This window comes from Acinonyx jubatus, chromosome B2 (genome assembly GCF_027475565.1).
Source record: "Acinonyx jubatus isolate Ajub_Pintada_27869175 chromosome B2, VMU_Ajub_asm_v1.0, whole genome shotgun sequence".
NCBI classification, from domain to species: domain Eukaryota; kingdom Metazoa; phylum Chordata; class Mammalia; order Carnivora; family Felidae; genus Acinonyx; species Acinonyx jubatus.
In genome coordinates this window covers 41870013-41886357 of record NC_069385.1, presented here as the reverse complement: position 1 = coordinate 41886357, position 16345 = coordinate 41870013, and the positions used below count along the sequence as shown (strand labels likewise).

General features: G+C 36.8%; 1 long non-coding RNA gene across 1 annotated transcript; it reads left to right on the top strand.

Moving 5' to 3' along the window:
• The first annotated feature begins 801 nt into the window (after positions 1-801).
• Positions 802-16006, top strand: LOC128315417 (uncharacterized). Its single transcript, XR_008298159.1, has 3 exons — positions 802-974; positions 14513-14559; positions 15525-16006. It is a non-coding gene; the product is annotated as an uncharacterized LOC128315417 (long non-coding RNA).
• The last annotated feature ends 339 nt before the right edge of the window (positions 16007-16345 follow it).

The following is a 16345-nucleotide window of genomic DNA, read 5'->3' as shown; positions in this document are numbered from 1 at the left end:
ATAGGATGGTGGCTAAAGGCCTCAGTTATGGAGCAGACTGCCTGGGTACAATTTCTGGCTCTGTCATTTACAATGTAGTAAAAGTTTGCACAAATAACATTGCTTCTCTGCCTCAGTTTTTCCAACTTAAAACCAGGGTAATAAAAGTATTTACCTTATAGTACTGTTGCAAGGATTAAATTAAGCAATGCATGTAGTCAATTAAAGTGATGTTGGGGTTATATAATCATTCGTTAACTATGGTTGAGTTACCCAAAAACCAGCATGAGGCCAGAGATTCCCCTTTTCATATTGTTTTGAGGTGATATTAATTCTTCCCCCTACTCTTACTCAAGGAAATTAAGGAGTTGAGGGGACATATGTAAAAGATGAAATACTTGTACCAAACTAAATAGTTGGATTGAATTAAATTTTAAAGTGGAATATAATTCATATATTTTCTTTTTCATTTTTCCTTGATACTAGCTGGTGGAGTTGGGGACAGCCTTACAAGTAAGACTAGACTAATTCATAAACTAAAAAGGGATTTTTTTTTGCCTTTTTAAGTTGCACTGTGGATAAATATCTGGTCCTGGGCCCCAAGTTAATAAATGAACATTTATTGCAGTAATGATTTGTGACAAAATGCCAAGTAGGTAAAGTCATGTATAATGACTATATAATAAAAAATCACAGGATTTTTCTAAGTTGATTTCATGCAGTGCTTAATTTAAGTATTTATACTTTATATGCATTAAGACATGTATAGTATGAGGGAAATAGGGCTTGGGAAGAGCTCCCTGAGAAGATGGTAATGGGGTTTAAACCTAGAAGTTAGAAAGGAGTCAGGCTTACTTATATTTGGATAAAGAGCTTTTCAGATAGATGTGTATTTCACAATACAAAGTTCCTGTGGCCAGAATGAATATTTTTGTTTTAGGAATGAAGGGAAAACCAATATGACCAGAATGATGGAGATCAAGCCACACACCAAGGTAGGATTTCCAGGTAATGATATGGAGTCTAGATTATATTCTGAAAGAAATGAGAAACCACTGGATGTTTTAAATCAAGGAGTAAGGTGATCTGACATACATTTTTACAAATCACTTTTTTGCATGGAAAATGGGTTCTGAAGAGATATGAGTAGAAGAGAAGTAGACTATGAGGTAATTCAGACAAGTGACCATGATAGTTTGGACTAGGGTGATGATAGTAGAGATGGAAAAAAAAGTGGATGGGTACAGAATATATTTTAGAGGTGGAGACAATAGTTTCTGCTGATGCATTAGATATGAAGTTGGGAAATTGAGGACAATTTCTTGATTTTTTGGCTCTAGCCTGGATAGACAAAAGCAAGTACTCTATACTGAGGTCAGGAAGAATAATTTGGAGTTGAGGCCACAGGAAAGAACAGGTATCAAGGCTTCCGTTTTGAACTTACTTAGTGCAAGGTATTTAGTACATAGCCAAGTATCAATATCAAATGGTCAAGTAGTGTGAGTAGGTCTGGATCTTTGGGTATGGGTCATGGCTTGGGCATATAAAATTAAGTGTCACCAGTCATATAAAGGCATTTAAAACCAATGGACAAGGAGCAATCATCTAAGTAGAGAATATAAGTAAAGAAGAGAAAAAGGCTCAGGATCTGATTATGATGAAGCAAAACCAAAACCAAAGTTCAAAAAACAATGTTTCTTTATCCATCTTTCTCTCAAATATTTGTAAATGCATTGGAAAAGTGCATGAAAATTACAAGCTAAAGCTGTAACATTGATTCTGTGATGGGTTTGGTATTGGAGGTAGTTGAAGGAAAATATTCTTTTTTTTACTATATGCATTTCTACCTTGTTTGAAGATGTCTGACTTGAGTATACTAGTCTTATTTCTTGTGTCATTAAAACAAAACACTTGGAAAGCATCATAAGAAATACATGCCAATTACAGACATAGCCCCATGTCTCAAAAGCAGTCACTTAACACTCAGCATATGGACTTTTCTTTGTGTAAATGTATTTGGATGTAAAACTTTAAATATTGTATTTTTATATTTAGATATAGAAACTTAAATATTTTATTTTTAGTTTTTTACAAAAAAATATTTCCCAGAGTTTGTGTTATTAATTTCCATTCTATTCTACAGTGATTTTTTTCAACCCCAAGTCCTGATACCACTTACATTTCTAATCCAGATTTTAGTACTGTGAATCATATGTCTTGATTGTTTGCAACCATATAACTTCACTTGGGTATCTTTTTAGGAGGCTCAACTTAGATGGATCAGACTTGAGTTTCATCAGTTTCTACAATCAACTACTATTGGCTACTGTAATAGACAGTTCAGGCCTAACATCCACAGAGAAGAAGAAGGGGGAAATCAGTTATCATTAGGGTAAGGTAGCATGCATCCAGATGCTGAAGCCTGAAGAATTTAGGAATACTATATTTCACTACCTATGGATGGGCTTTATGATGAATTAGGGAAGTTGAAAATATTGGTTAAGAGTAAGTAAAAGTTAGGAAAAAATTTTATGGTGAGAATGATAACAGTAATAATCATAATGCAGAAATGGGAAGTCCCAAGTGGAAAGTGGTGTTACCATGGTACAAGGAAACAAAATACAGCTACTTCAGATAAGTTATCAAAATGTTTATGCATTTAGATTTTGCCAAAGGCTGAGTGTGTTTTCTGTTTTTTTTCTGGATTATTTTTCATGATCTCAGTGGAAAAAAAATTACCATTTCAGAGGTTCTTATAATTTATTATACATTTAATAGCATTTTCATTTGTCATAACTCAAAATCCAAAGTAGTGGTTTCCATTTTTGTCACCCTGAATTATGAGTGAGTCAAAATCTCTAAAAGAGTACAGGGTGGCAGCGATCACTAAGCAGGACTTGATGACACTACTTCTCCCTCCCCTCCAAAAAATAGGCTGTGAGTTCAGATAAAGCACAGAGCGGAAAACTGGCACCTTTATTAGATAAGGGCACTAATTATAGTGAGGTGGGGCACTATTCATTTACATCCTCTGGTACTTCTGAAGAAGCAGGAGCAATGATGTGTCAGAACTGATAAAAGGCACTCAAAAACAGGCTGCCTGGTTTTTGTCCATAGGGAGTACACATCTGTAACCAAAGCCATATTAGACTTCCTAAGAAGAAACTCAAGACACAAACAATCTTTATAAAAGAATTTCTTATAATTAGATTCTCTATTTGTAAATAAGTCTAATTATTATTATTTGTTTTCTGGTGGAATGTTTTAACCCTTAGAAGGGTAGTTGATGAATTCTTACAAGTAATAAAGAAAAAAAAAGAAATGCAAAAGATTACATTGAAAGCAGCAAATCCTTTCACATATTAAATCAATTTGTTAAATGAACAATGTCCTAATTTTCAGCATATCTTTAAGTACTTAGTGATTTAATATGTAACAGCCAACAGTGAAAGTTCCTTTTCTATATAGTCTTTTCTTACTACTTCTTGATAATATAACATACTTACCCACAAAGATAAAACTTTTATGCTATTATTTGGCCTTCCTGGTTTTGATATTCAATATGTGTTTAATGAGTTTCTTTGATATACCTTTCAATAAAGAAGCTAATTTTTTTTACTGATTTTGATTTAATGTTTTTGTTCTAAACTTCTACATGTCTTAAAATTTAAGACTAAAAACTAAAACAAAGAACAAAATTTCATTTTTATCACAAACAGCAGAAGATTGATTCATATAGGCCATACCAATATGGCTACAGAGCTAGGCTTTTAAAGCTAGTTATATAAAATCTCTTCAGTGATGTACATGTCTCCACAACATATATTTGGTCCAAGTTTAACCCTCTGCCAGTTGAAGAAAGTGGGGTAGGGAATAGGGGAGCAAGTTGAACTCTCCCACAAATGGGGGAGAGGGATGCTTGGTGTGTGGGTGAAGTAAGTCTATAGCTCTTGCACAAATGATGGCTTTTGAATGTCAAGGCAAAACCATGATTATTTTTGCAGGACAAGAAATTACTTACCATTTCTCTATTTGTTTCAGGTTAGATTATTTTTTTAAATAAACTTAAAAGAAAGACATACATAGTTATTTGTTGAAACTAGTAGTAATTCTACTTGAAAAATCTCAAGATAATTTTTACTTTGTTTTCTTCTTGGACAAATCCATGCTTCCCACTTATTTCTAAATTGGGGCCTCTTCTTCACAAGTTTTAAACAGGTCTACTTATGACAGTTTACAACAAGATCTTAAAGGGGATAGTGGTGGATCTCTGTGCCAGTATCCACTCTTGAATGTCCTCACGCAGCTCATTGGGAATCCATATTCAGAAGGAAAAGCTCCCCACACTTCATCTGACTTCTCCAATCCCAGCCAGGCTTCAGGGAGAGAACTTTCTTATCAAGAAAACCTTTGGAAAACTCCCTTTTGCAGTCTGCTTCCATCACCTTGAACCTAAAAATTTACTCTAACCCATCTGCTAATGATCTTATACAACTGTGTACATTTACTTTATTTAGAGAACTATTTCCCCTGCTTCTTTCAAGTTATTTTCTAGAAATATCTTCCATGCAACCAGGAACAAATAATTTGGCAAGAGGAGGCTGTCAAGGCCAGTCCAATGATAATGGGAGAATGGAGTTCATGATTCACATTTGCCCAGGTTTTACTTTTACCTAAAGAAAAAATATATATTGCTTGTAAAGGTTTTGTTGTGCTGGGTCTGCTTGTTACTTGGTGGGTTTTTTTTTTTTTGCTTTTGCTTTTTTAAAGACAAAAATAGAGAAAAATTTCTCCGAGGGATTAATACTCTAGGTATATTTAAGATAGCTAGTTTCTACATTTGGTTAGTCATTCTGCAGATACAAAAAAAAAAAAAGCACAAATCCAATATGTAATAAGACTCTAAGAAGAAGGAATAATAAAGGGAAAACATGGACTAATTGATAGAATCTAAACCAGCTATAGTTGGGGTGTATTTCAATAAAGCCATCTTAAAAATAGAAGGTGAGTTATTACCAAGGCCCAAAGAAAAAAAAATTATAGTGAGATTGATGATCAAAGTTAATAACACCTGTAACTTTAATAGGCTCTGAAGTAAGCTTCACTGCCAAGTTGTTAAAAAAAAAAAAAAAGAAAAGAAAAGGAAAAAGAAGACTCAATCTCCATTTACAGGATAATCAGTGGCCTGCAGCAATCTGTAAAGATGAGAGAGGAAAAAAAAGGAGGATTAACATGTCACTCTCCCATGCTACCAAACCATGGGACCTGCAAATCCCAAGACTCATACAAGATCACTTGGGATTAAACATGCAAACTAATGGCCTTACTTTTTGTTCCAAGGGGTCCTGTGATTGGGCTTGAAGCCAATACACTTCAGCCAACAGTCTCTCAATTAGGTACAGTCCCAATGCCAAGTTTCTCAGCAAGAGCATGTGAAAGGGCTCCTTTTGACTTTTGATCAAATCCATTTAAAACCTTTGCCATGGGATCCTGAAAATTGCCATTTAGAAATATGTCTGGAATGCTCATACCTGGGAATTGATATATTAGGTACCTGTTCTTACTGTAGCAATTATGACCAATAAGTTCATAATACTCTCAGATAAATGGATTCAAAGCAAAATATTGATGTGGACTATGATGAAAACAGCAAATCCATTTACATTTGCCAACACTATTAGACCAGCAGGTTTTAGGGCAGGGACTTTGTCTTATATCTCTGTGCAGGTGCAGAGCCCCATACATAGTAGACACTTAAGGAATATATTTTTTATTAGATGGATGAATCAAACAGCAGATTGGTTTCTGAACTTGCAAAACATGCTTCAAATAAATAGGTGGTTCACTGTTTGGAAGACCCTTTTAGACTCTATTTTTTCAGCCACCCATGGTGAGACCTGAAATGTTTGTCCTCTTAGGACAGAAGAAGAGCTTTTTACACTGGGAAATCCAGTCCATGGCAGTAAGTCTGTTTTGTGAATGTGTCCTGATCCTTGCTACTTTAGAATGTTCATTTGTGTTCATATGTGAAGTATCCCATCGTGGCTGTGACTGTAGAACTATAGAAAAGGACTTTTATTTCAGCACCGTTTATTTTCTTTTCAAGTGTATGGAAAACAGGGGTTGACTAACAGGTAGTACTGGATACTTTGTTTTCAGATCATATTTGTCTTTTCTATTGACTTTTAATGGCAATAATAACACAGCTCACAAACTGTAAGAAGGATTCACACTTGTTCCCTTCAAGAGGGATGCTTCCAATGCTTTCAACTCAGCCAAGCTGGACATGATAAAGGGAGACACTGAATCCAAAGGAAAGAGAGGACAATCTGTAGCAAATTCCATGGCCTGTGCCCAGGATCATCTGTCTATTCTGCTAAGCTCTTCTACATAGAGCAAAACACATCTTCAGACAAAGGAACTTAAATTTCTTTTTTCCTAAGGAGAAATTCAGGAATTTATGCGGTATTGAACACTTAAATCTAAACCATGAAAGCTTTGAGAGGGTAAACTGTAAAACTGTACTTTTACAAACTTAAACAATATTTGCAAACTCAAATGCCTCTAATGATGAAAAGGATAATAAAGACCTGAAAAGTGGGCCAGATGATAGATGAATGGAGTGGTAGAGACTGGGGGGTGGGGGGGGCATGGTGTGGGGAGAGGTAAGCTTATGCCTATTTCAGAGTTATTCAAATTCTTGAAAACACACACACACACACACACACACACACACACACACAGGCTAGAGAGTCAAGCCTGGATCTGCTTCTTGTCATGTGAAATTTTTTAGAAGGTGCAGTTTCAAAAGAATGAAGGATTCAGCCCTGTGGAAGCTAATTCCTTCTAACCCTTTCCTAATTTACCAAAAGCTCAACCCACTACTTCCTTGACCTGATAAGGTCTCAGACTTGACCTTATCCAGTACTCTTCTCCTTGAGCTCCCCCTAGAGGTGAAGGTCCTCCGCTAACAGGCCCACTGCTGCCACCCACTATCTTCTGAGTGAAGATGGGATAAATTCCCTGGAACCAGAGTAACACAAGGATTATTGCTAAGAAAATAACAATCAAAAGGAAAAAAATATGTATTTGAATTTATTCCTCATGTCTTGTATGCTAAATAAGAATTTAAGGCTTACTATATGCAAAGAAATCTAACAGATGTTCTGAAAAATACTGAAATAACCAATAATAATTTATCCTTCGTCCTTTGGAACATTTCAGAGCACACAAGAAAAAACAACGCTCTTTCTGTCTTCCTGACATTTTAAAATTGTCTTTCACTAATTTTACTACTATATATTTCTTAAGAATGGTGTTCTGAAGAACATTCTCTTCAAACTCTTTTTAATCTATTTACATTCCTTTATGTACTTCTATTTATTCTTCTGGTTTCAATCACCACCTATTTTCTAAAGATTTCCATCCTTTTATCTCTAGACTGGACTTTTCTTAAGTGACAGATTCATGCTTCCACTTCCTTACTGGAATTCTTCACTAGAATGTTTCAAAGTTCCTTCAACTCCAACATACCCAAAGAATAATTTATGGCCATATGCATTTAGTACCAAACAAGCATTATTAGTGATAAGTGCTATGAATCTAGATCACTTTAGGCTGCAACTGGGAAAGTCTCATGACAGAGATTGACCTGAGCGAGACTCTGAACAAAAGGCTGTTTGTGGACAACAGCATGAACAAAATCAAGAGAACAGGTGGTGAATAGGAGTACATCTATTGCCATTCTTTAAATGCAGAATTTTTCTACTGCCTCAATACTTTAAATGCCCAAGCTCAATTTTGACTTCTGTTATAATGAAAACAAAAAAAAGAATGAAAATGTGCCTTATGACGATCTCTTTCTCTGTATCTGATTTTTCCTTCCCAGTTGGAGAACTTAGAGATTGAGGACCAGATATTCAATGAAGGACCCAGCCACATTCCACTCACAATAGAAATATACGTATTTTCTTAAACAGTTGTGGATTTCTCTACACTTGAAAACCAAAAAGGGCAATCCTGAAGGCCCATTGAGAGTTGGCTCTTGAATACCAGGCATTTTCTTTATTCCTTCTGCATCCACTTGAGCGTGTGGATCTGGCTCTGCTTTTGTCCCAGCCAAGGAGCTGAACGCAGCCTCTGAGGCTCCCAGCATTGCCCAGCAATTGTGTAAAAGGAGGGCCTTCTTTCCATTCCCTCCCTTGCGGTGGCACTTCCAGCTTAAGTAACTCTTAGCACAAATTGGACTTTGTATAATCCCATCAGGCAAGTTCTTTTGACACTTACTTCAAAATAAAAAGATGTTTTTCTTCTTTTTCTTTTATGCAATGTTACTGTTGGGAAGGGATGCAGAAAGGCTTTTCTATTCCCTGACTAATCATAGCAGTCACTTTTCTACGCAGAATTGCAGATAATTAAGAGCATGATTTTTTTCTTTTTAATGTACAACTAGATACACCATAAAAATCTTAGCTGCTTGGAACTTTTTCATGAGAAAGAAGTATCCTTTTTACTGTGATAGCCTCAGGGGTGAAAGAAGTTATACTGAGACAGTTTATTAAAAAAGCAATACAGTTGAGAAAATTCAATAAAAAACAATAGGCTCCATTGAAGAGTTCCACTGTCCTGTTGTTTCTTTGCTCCCACATTGACAGTTATAAGAGTTTTGTAAATTTTATGTTTATTTATTTGTAGCCTTTGAATAGAAAATTGTCCATTTGCAAGGCAAGTAAATTCCTTTAAAGATTTATCAACCACTGTCATGAAAGAAATCTTTTATAATTACACCTATTGAAATTAATTGGACAGTATTGTGTATCATGACTTGTTTGCCATAATACTGGCATTGTTCTTAATTGAAATGCTATTTGGTGAGTCTCTTTAATGAAGGGCTATGTATTTTTGTTATTATTGTTGTTGTTAATTCCAAACGGCACAAAAAATTTAGCCTAGATGAATAAATGAATAAGCATTTGAAGAAAGAGGAATTTTCCCAATTTTCACTAGTTTATAAGCTAGTACTTGTATAGGGATGTAATAAAAAAGTTTTGTTTTTAAAGATAGAACAAGACAATAATACATGTTAATGCACTTGGCTTAAGTTTTCGTAGAGTACTCATTTGGCTTTTAGGAATATATTCTTTAGAAATACATACAGTTCCTGCTCCATTGGAGAATGAGAAGCATGCCCAGACTAGAGACTTAGCATGACCTGTTTCAAAGTTCAGGATAGAGATATGGTTATAATATAGTTATCTCCACCCCTTCCTGAGTCAATCACTTATTTGTCTACACTTCTTTTTAGAAACAATAACTCCAACAGCAATATCCTTCTTTAAGCCCTCTACCCCCCAAAAAAATTATCCAAGAATGTAGAAACCTAGTGCAAAGGAAGTAAGAGTGAGAGTTTGTCCTGATTCCAACAGCAAGCAGAGAAAGAATTGTGCCTGATTACTGCTTCTGCTATTGTTTGCCCCCCACCCTCCAACACATAAGATTGACTTTAAGGATTCTGCGTGCACAGCCTGAGGAACAGTGTTTGTGAACTGTTGCTGGGTACTCTTGCTGGTATGTGTATAGATATGCCCTGAAAGAGATGCCCTTTATTATGTGCCAAGGCACATATCACCATGTTCCTGAAAGCATGTAAATGAGGGAAAGAGTATTCCAGGCATATAGAACTGCGTATGTAAAGACTTAAAACCCAGGAGAGATATGGCTGTTTAGACAGAGGAAAACACTGCAAAACTACATAAATTTTTTAATAGCAGGTTACTCGACTATAAGATTATGGGTGATTTTGTTTTCCCTAATACCTTTTTTTAACGTTCATAGTTTTCTGCAATGAGACCACATTACCTCTTTATTTAAAAATGTTTAGGTACAGGGGCACCTGGGTGGCTTAATTTGTTAAGTGTCTGACTTTGGCTCAGGTCATGATCTCATGGTTCATGGGTTTGAGCCCCGCATCAGGCTCTGTGCTGACAGCTCAGAGCCTGGAGCCTGCTTCAAATTCTGTGACTCCCTGTCCCTCCCATGCTTGAGTGCTCTCTCTCTCAAAAATAAATAAACATTTTTAAAAAATGTTTAGGTACACATGAAAATATAACATCAGTGACACTGGGAAAAAAAGTTGTACTTGAGAATAATATTATTTAAAAAAAAATTGTATGGGGCAGTCCTTAAGCTGAATAATAGAAGGGAAGGGGAGAAAATAAATTCTAGCAGGGGGGAGGTGGCAGTGTTACCTACAACTGTGGTCTAGAAATCCAGGTCTAGGGCTTGGTCTGGATGATCCCAGAGTCTGTGGAGAGGTTATGGAGATATAAGAAATAATTTAGGGCTGAATTTAAGATGAGAATTTTTCCAGTCTGCTTTCCCTATTGCGTAAAGACCACCCATGCGAGATACCTGAGAATTATTCTTAATCCTTCACTCTCCTTCCCCTTCCAAGATTTTTCTTTGTCTTTGGTTTTCTGCAATTTGAACGTGATATGCCTAAGTATACATATATTTTTAATTCATCCTGCTTAGTGTCCTCTGAGAATTTTGGATTTATGGTTTGGTGTCTGTCATTAATTCTGGAAAATTCCCAGGCCTTATTATTTCTATTCCCTTACTTCTCCTCTTGTGTTCTAGTTATATACATATGTCGCATCATTTGAAATTGTCACACTGTTCTTTGAAATGTCTCTTTTTTTTTTTTTTTATTCAGTTTGTCTTTGCATTTCAGTTTGGAAATCTTTAAGTTCACCAATCCTTTCCTCAACTATATCCAGGTATATTAATGGGTCCATAAAATATATTCTTCATTCCTGTTACAATGTTTTTGATTTTTAGAACTTCCTTTTGATTTTTTTCTTGGAGTTTCCATCTCTCCACTTACATTATCAAGCTGTTCTTACATGTTCTTTACTTTTTGCATTAGAGCTTTTTCACATATTAAATATAGTTATTTTAAATTCCCTGTCTGATAATTCCAAAGATCATCCCACACCAGGGTCTGCTGCTGATGCTTACTTTGCTTCTCCAGACTATTTTTTCTTTCCTTTAAGCGAGCCTTATAATTTTTTTTTTGAAATCTATACTGTATTGCGTAAAAAGAGTTGAAGTAAATAGCTTTTTAGTTTGAGGTTTTATCTGCTAGAAGTTGGGTTGGCTGTATTTAATATTTGTGGTAGCCGTAGAAGCCAGAGGCTTTAAATTCTTCTAGTGTTCTTGATTTTTGTCTCTCTTGTTGACTTTGGGCCTTCCTAAGCACTCCTCCATAGATAGAATCTGCATCCTGCAGCTTGTAACCCATAATCCACTGCTATTGTCAGAAGCCTTGTCAGTGTGATGGTAAGATGCAGAGGGTAAGAATTCTTCAATTTTATGAAGTAATCTCAGTCTTTGAGTGGGCATGAGTTTCTGGGTTGTGACCTCCAGATGTTTTTTTTTTAATTTTTTTTTAACATTTATTTATTTTTGAGACAGAGAGAGACAGAACATGAACGGGGGAGGGTCAGAGAGAGAGGGAGACACAGAATCCGAAACAGGCTCCAGGCTCTGAGCGGTCAGCACAGAGCCCGATGTGGGGCTTGAACTCACGGACCGGACTGTGAGATCATGACCTGAGCTGAAGTCGGACGCTTAACCGACTGAGCCACCCAGGCGCCCCTCCAGATATGTTTTTTAACCTTCTTCATCTCCTTATATTATACATGAAGGCTACAGAAGGCAGGAGTTGGGAAAAGATCCTTTCCACAGGTTGGATAAGGCTCTGGTAAGGTCTTTTCCTCTGGAAGTAGGACTTTTTTTATAGAGCTCTGCACCTGTTTCAAATGGTCCCTGCCAGAGTCACAAGGGGATTTTATTAGCTTTTAACAAAAAGAAACTCTTGGGATTTCTGGATGTAGAACCCCTGAAAGTGTGAGTGGTCCCCCAATACTGCACTTCTAAGGAGTTTCTCTGTCTCATGCTAATACACACTCAGCTTTCAGTAATTCATTAAAATTACCATTTAAGTTTTCCTAGTAGTTTATGGTTACAGAGGCTTCTACCTCAGGTAAATATATCTTAGCTGTGACTCTGGATTTTTCTGTCTTGCCAAATTTGGTGGTGAAGGTTTGCCTTTCAACTACAGTTCTGTGATGGGTCCAAGAAAATTCACTGATTTTCAGTTTGTTCAGGTTTGTTTTTTTTTTTTCTGTTGTTGTTATAAGGACAGATGGAACATCTTCCAAATTTTATACATGCCTGAAATGAGAGCAGAAGTCCTGTCCTCTTTCTTATCTTTACAACCAATAAATAAAAGATTCCTGGTTTTATCTTCTATCTCTTAGATTTGTCCTTCCTTTTGATCCCCCCCCCCCCCCACTATTGCTTTCCTTCAGGCTTCTTTGTCTCCAACATATATCATTTCAGAAACTTAGTAAATGGTCCCTGTGCCCTTAAATCCCCTCAAATTATGGTGAACATACATTCTATTTTTCCAGGGGTAGTTCTAGATTATGCCTATTTTCTGAGTGGGATGATCACAGTGCTCCCTTTTTGGTATTCCAGTTGGGCAACAATTATGTGGTCACCCTACCTTGAATCAATCCTGCCCTGTCCACCTCTGTCCTCAAATGATCTTTCTAAGATTTAAATATGATCATGTCCCTCTCCTATATAACACTCTTTAATTGTTTCCCTCAATCTATAGGGCAAAATCTCAATGCCTTATAATACAAGGGCACCCGAGGTCCTCCATGACCTGCCTCCTGGCATTTTGGGCTATTTTTTAATCATGTCTTTCTTAACCCCCTAAGTTTGAAGATCTGGCAATATAGAGCTACTTGGTATTTCTTGAACACAGAATGTTATTTTAAACACTGCCACCTTTTCTCTGAAATCATCTAAGACCCATTCCTCTCCCTGCCAGCCCTTCTCACCTACCTCTCCCAAATTCAGTTATTATAAATCATCATTAACTAATTATCAATTATTCATAGTTACATTATAATTTAACCATTGTTTTTCAGGCTCCATCACACACATACAAACACTACACTACAAACACTAGAATATCAACCTTTCAAAAGTAGAAAATGGATCCATATCGTTTGAATTCTCAGTGTCTAACATAATAGGTACTCAGTAATGTAAGTGGTACTCAACAAGTATTTTGCTCAGTTGGTTTAGGAGACAGGAGAGCGATAATAATTCTAGTTAGTAACAAGGATACAATCAAGTTAACATCATGAATTTATACAGACTAATGGTCTCTTAGACCTATGATTTCTCTCAGAAGAAGCTACAATGCTGACTTTCTATAAATCTGACACTTCAAGTTATTAAAGATGGAAATAATAGGGCAATTCAATGATTTAGAAGAAGAAACAAAGACAAATGAAAATAATAGTGATAAAAAACTTGCCTTTACCTTTTGGCTCAGTTCCAATTTAAAATTCTGGAACTCTTTAGAGTTCCATGCTGGATTCTGGTGCACAGCACACCCCTTTTCTCTTCCTAATCTTAGCCCACTATTGTAATCTCTGTCCTCACTCTCCACAAACAGCCACATCCTTGCCATCCCCTTGGGCCTAGAGTTGTACACGCTAGCAGTATGGTAGGCACTTTTGGAGAATGGCCACAGGAAGTGGTCTATGCAGGGAATGTGAAGTTTTGTTGTACCTGGAACCTAGAGTGTGCTCTGAAAGGGAAAGCACAAACATATAGCTTGACCCTACATATAGCTCACCTCACTGAAAGAAGGATAGCTGAAAGCAGGTCCAATGAGGTCCTCTAATGTTTAGTGCTCAGAGTAGGGGCTCCTTTGCTAAGGTCTAAGTGTGGTATGGATGTGAACATTATATAGAAAATGGGATAGAGGATAGCATTGTGTTATCATACATAAGCAGGTTTTTAATAGAACAAGGAGTGAGAAAATGTTTTGGGGAACTATAAAGTCTGCATTTAATAGAATGGGGCCTCATAGGACAGAATTGAAAGTCATAAACAAAAGCTATGAATGGAAGGAAATATAAATTAGGGATGAATGTTAGCTCATAATCTCATTTCTTCCATCTCTGCTTCTGGCTCCCTGCAGCTGGGCATATTGGTTTTCTTACCTTAGGAACAAACTTACTCTTCCTTCTTAAAGAGGTCTTTTCCTTGTTGCTCACAATAGGCTTTGAAATAAGAAATTTCTAGACTCAAGTCCTTCTCCTTCATTAGTGATTTATATTTTCTTCAATAACTTGGGTGGCAAGATTTCATTTCTCATAAACCTGAGAAGATTAAGATGGATTACCAGATTAGTTTGAAGAGAGTGGAGAGTTCGTGGTTAGAAATGCGAAAACAGGAGATTTCCAAGTAAAAACAGATATATTCAGAATTTCCATGACACCTTTGGGCTACGGTATGTAGAGCCTGTTTTTTGTCAAGAATATCTCAGTTTCCAGAGACTTTATTGACTCAATATATTGAAAGTCTTGAAAGAGAATCCATTTCAGCCACAGCAGTTTTCTCAAATGATATATCAGTCATCTGTTTCTTCTACCCATCACAGGCAGAGTTCTCCAGAAACAGATCCTCAGATGGAGCTCAGAGTGTAAGGTATTTATTAGGGGTTAACACCTGTGAACGGACAGGTGGGGTGGGGGTGGGCCCTGCAAAACTGCAGCCAACACAATGGGGAGCTCTGTATTAAATATTGACTAGGGCATCTTTCCCAAGGTCAGCCAAAATGGCCAGGCTTTATATCTGACCTTGTTCATTCACTAATGTGGGCTGAGCCAGGAAGGGCATGCCCTCAGGTGGGGAATCCTTCTGTAGCTGAGGCAGACTCCGAAGAAGCTGACAGCTGGAGGCCATCTGCTGACCATGCTCCTTGCAGGTGGGCAATCAGTCCTTCCTTGAAGAAAGACCTAAATGGCACATGCCCATGTCTACTTTACCATCTTTGACTCTGAGTTTTTTTCTATGTGCTGGATCCATTCTGAAATTTCCAGTTAGGGCAAAAATATTCACCCAAAGCTTCAGATTTATGTTTCACCAGTTTGGCAACTTTAAAGAAAGAATCTCTTACAAAAGTTTCAGTTAATGACCTGAAATTGAATATTATCAGTTTGTCTGGGGGTCATGAGCTCATTTCTAGAGCAAAGTTATGGTGCAAAGTTAGCCCCACCTAAAATGCATGGACTGAGAGCAAGAGTGGAGAGGTACCTTAAAGACATACCATTGTACTGTTACCAAATAAAGGGTGTTACAGAGTGGGGAAGAGAAGTCTCCTGCCCTCCTGTAGGCTCTGATTACCATGCATCCTGGAGCCTTTTCTAGAATGGTCTGGTGGTCCCCAAGGAATTGTGTAACTGCACCTAGTTATAGGTAGAGGATCTCAAAGTGTGCTGTTAACATTCAGAGACCCTCATAATTTTGGAAGACATGACCTTGACTTCACTATAAAGATGAGAATCCATAATGTTGCAGTGCACAGATTACTAAAAATCCACCCCCCCCCCCTTTCTAGCAATTCTACTCATGTTCTGAAACACCATTTTCTTTTCTTTTCTTTGTAACAGAGTGGAGAATAACTGTGGTATTCTGCAACATACTGAATGGAAAAGTAGCACAGGAACACAGTAACAAAGAGCCTTTCATGCTGCAAGGGAGAGTATTCCTGTTGGCAGAGAGAACCTTCACCGCTGGGACTGCTAAACTGCAAATCTGTGAAAAGAAAGATTTCTATGTTTAGAAATACTGGATATACTTAAAATAGGGTCACTTTAGTGTGTGTGTGTGTGTGTGTGTGTACACAGCTTGCTTGTGTGTCTATGTATGTGTATGAATATTTTATTTAAAATCTCTTTGGCAGGGCTTATGAAGGTTTACTCTTCCTTGGAGTGTTGAATCTATTTGTCTGAAATATAATAAACCAGGGATTATACTCAGAGGGCACACATCAAGCAGCAGCCATACTACTTATTAAATATTGAGATATTTTTCTACCAGTTGGGAAATGGTATAATAGTAAATGTGATAAGCACTAAAATTCATTAATGAATTCCAGCACATGCGGTATTGGATTTTCTTAGAAACCATATACCGCTATGATTCATATAGACACACACACACAGACATACACACTATATATACATATATATTCATATATATATGAGTATATATATATATATGAGTATATATATAAAGAGAGAGACACACACAATATACATACACATATATACATTTGGTTTGGTTGGGGCACTGGAGCATAGAATGGGGAGATCTGCTAAAGGGATTCTGTTATTTGATTCAGGTGTTGAGGAATTTCTTTTGGGTTGAAAGGTCATTAGCTGGGAGAAGGAGACCCACACAGACGAATGGAGGAGAAACACGATAATGA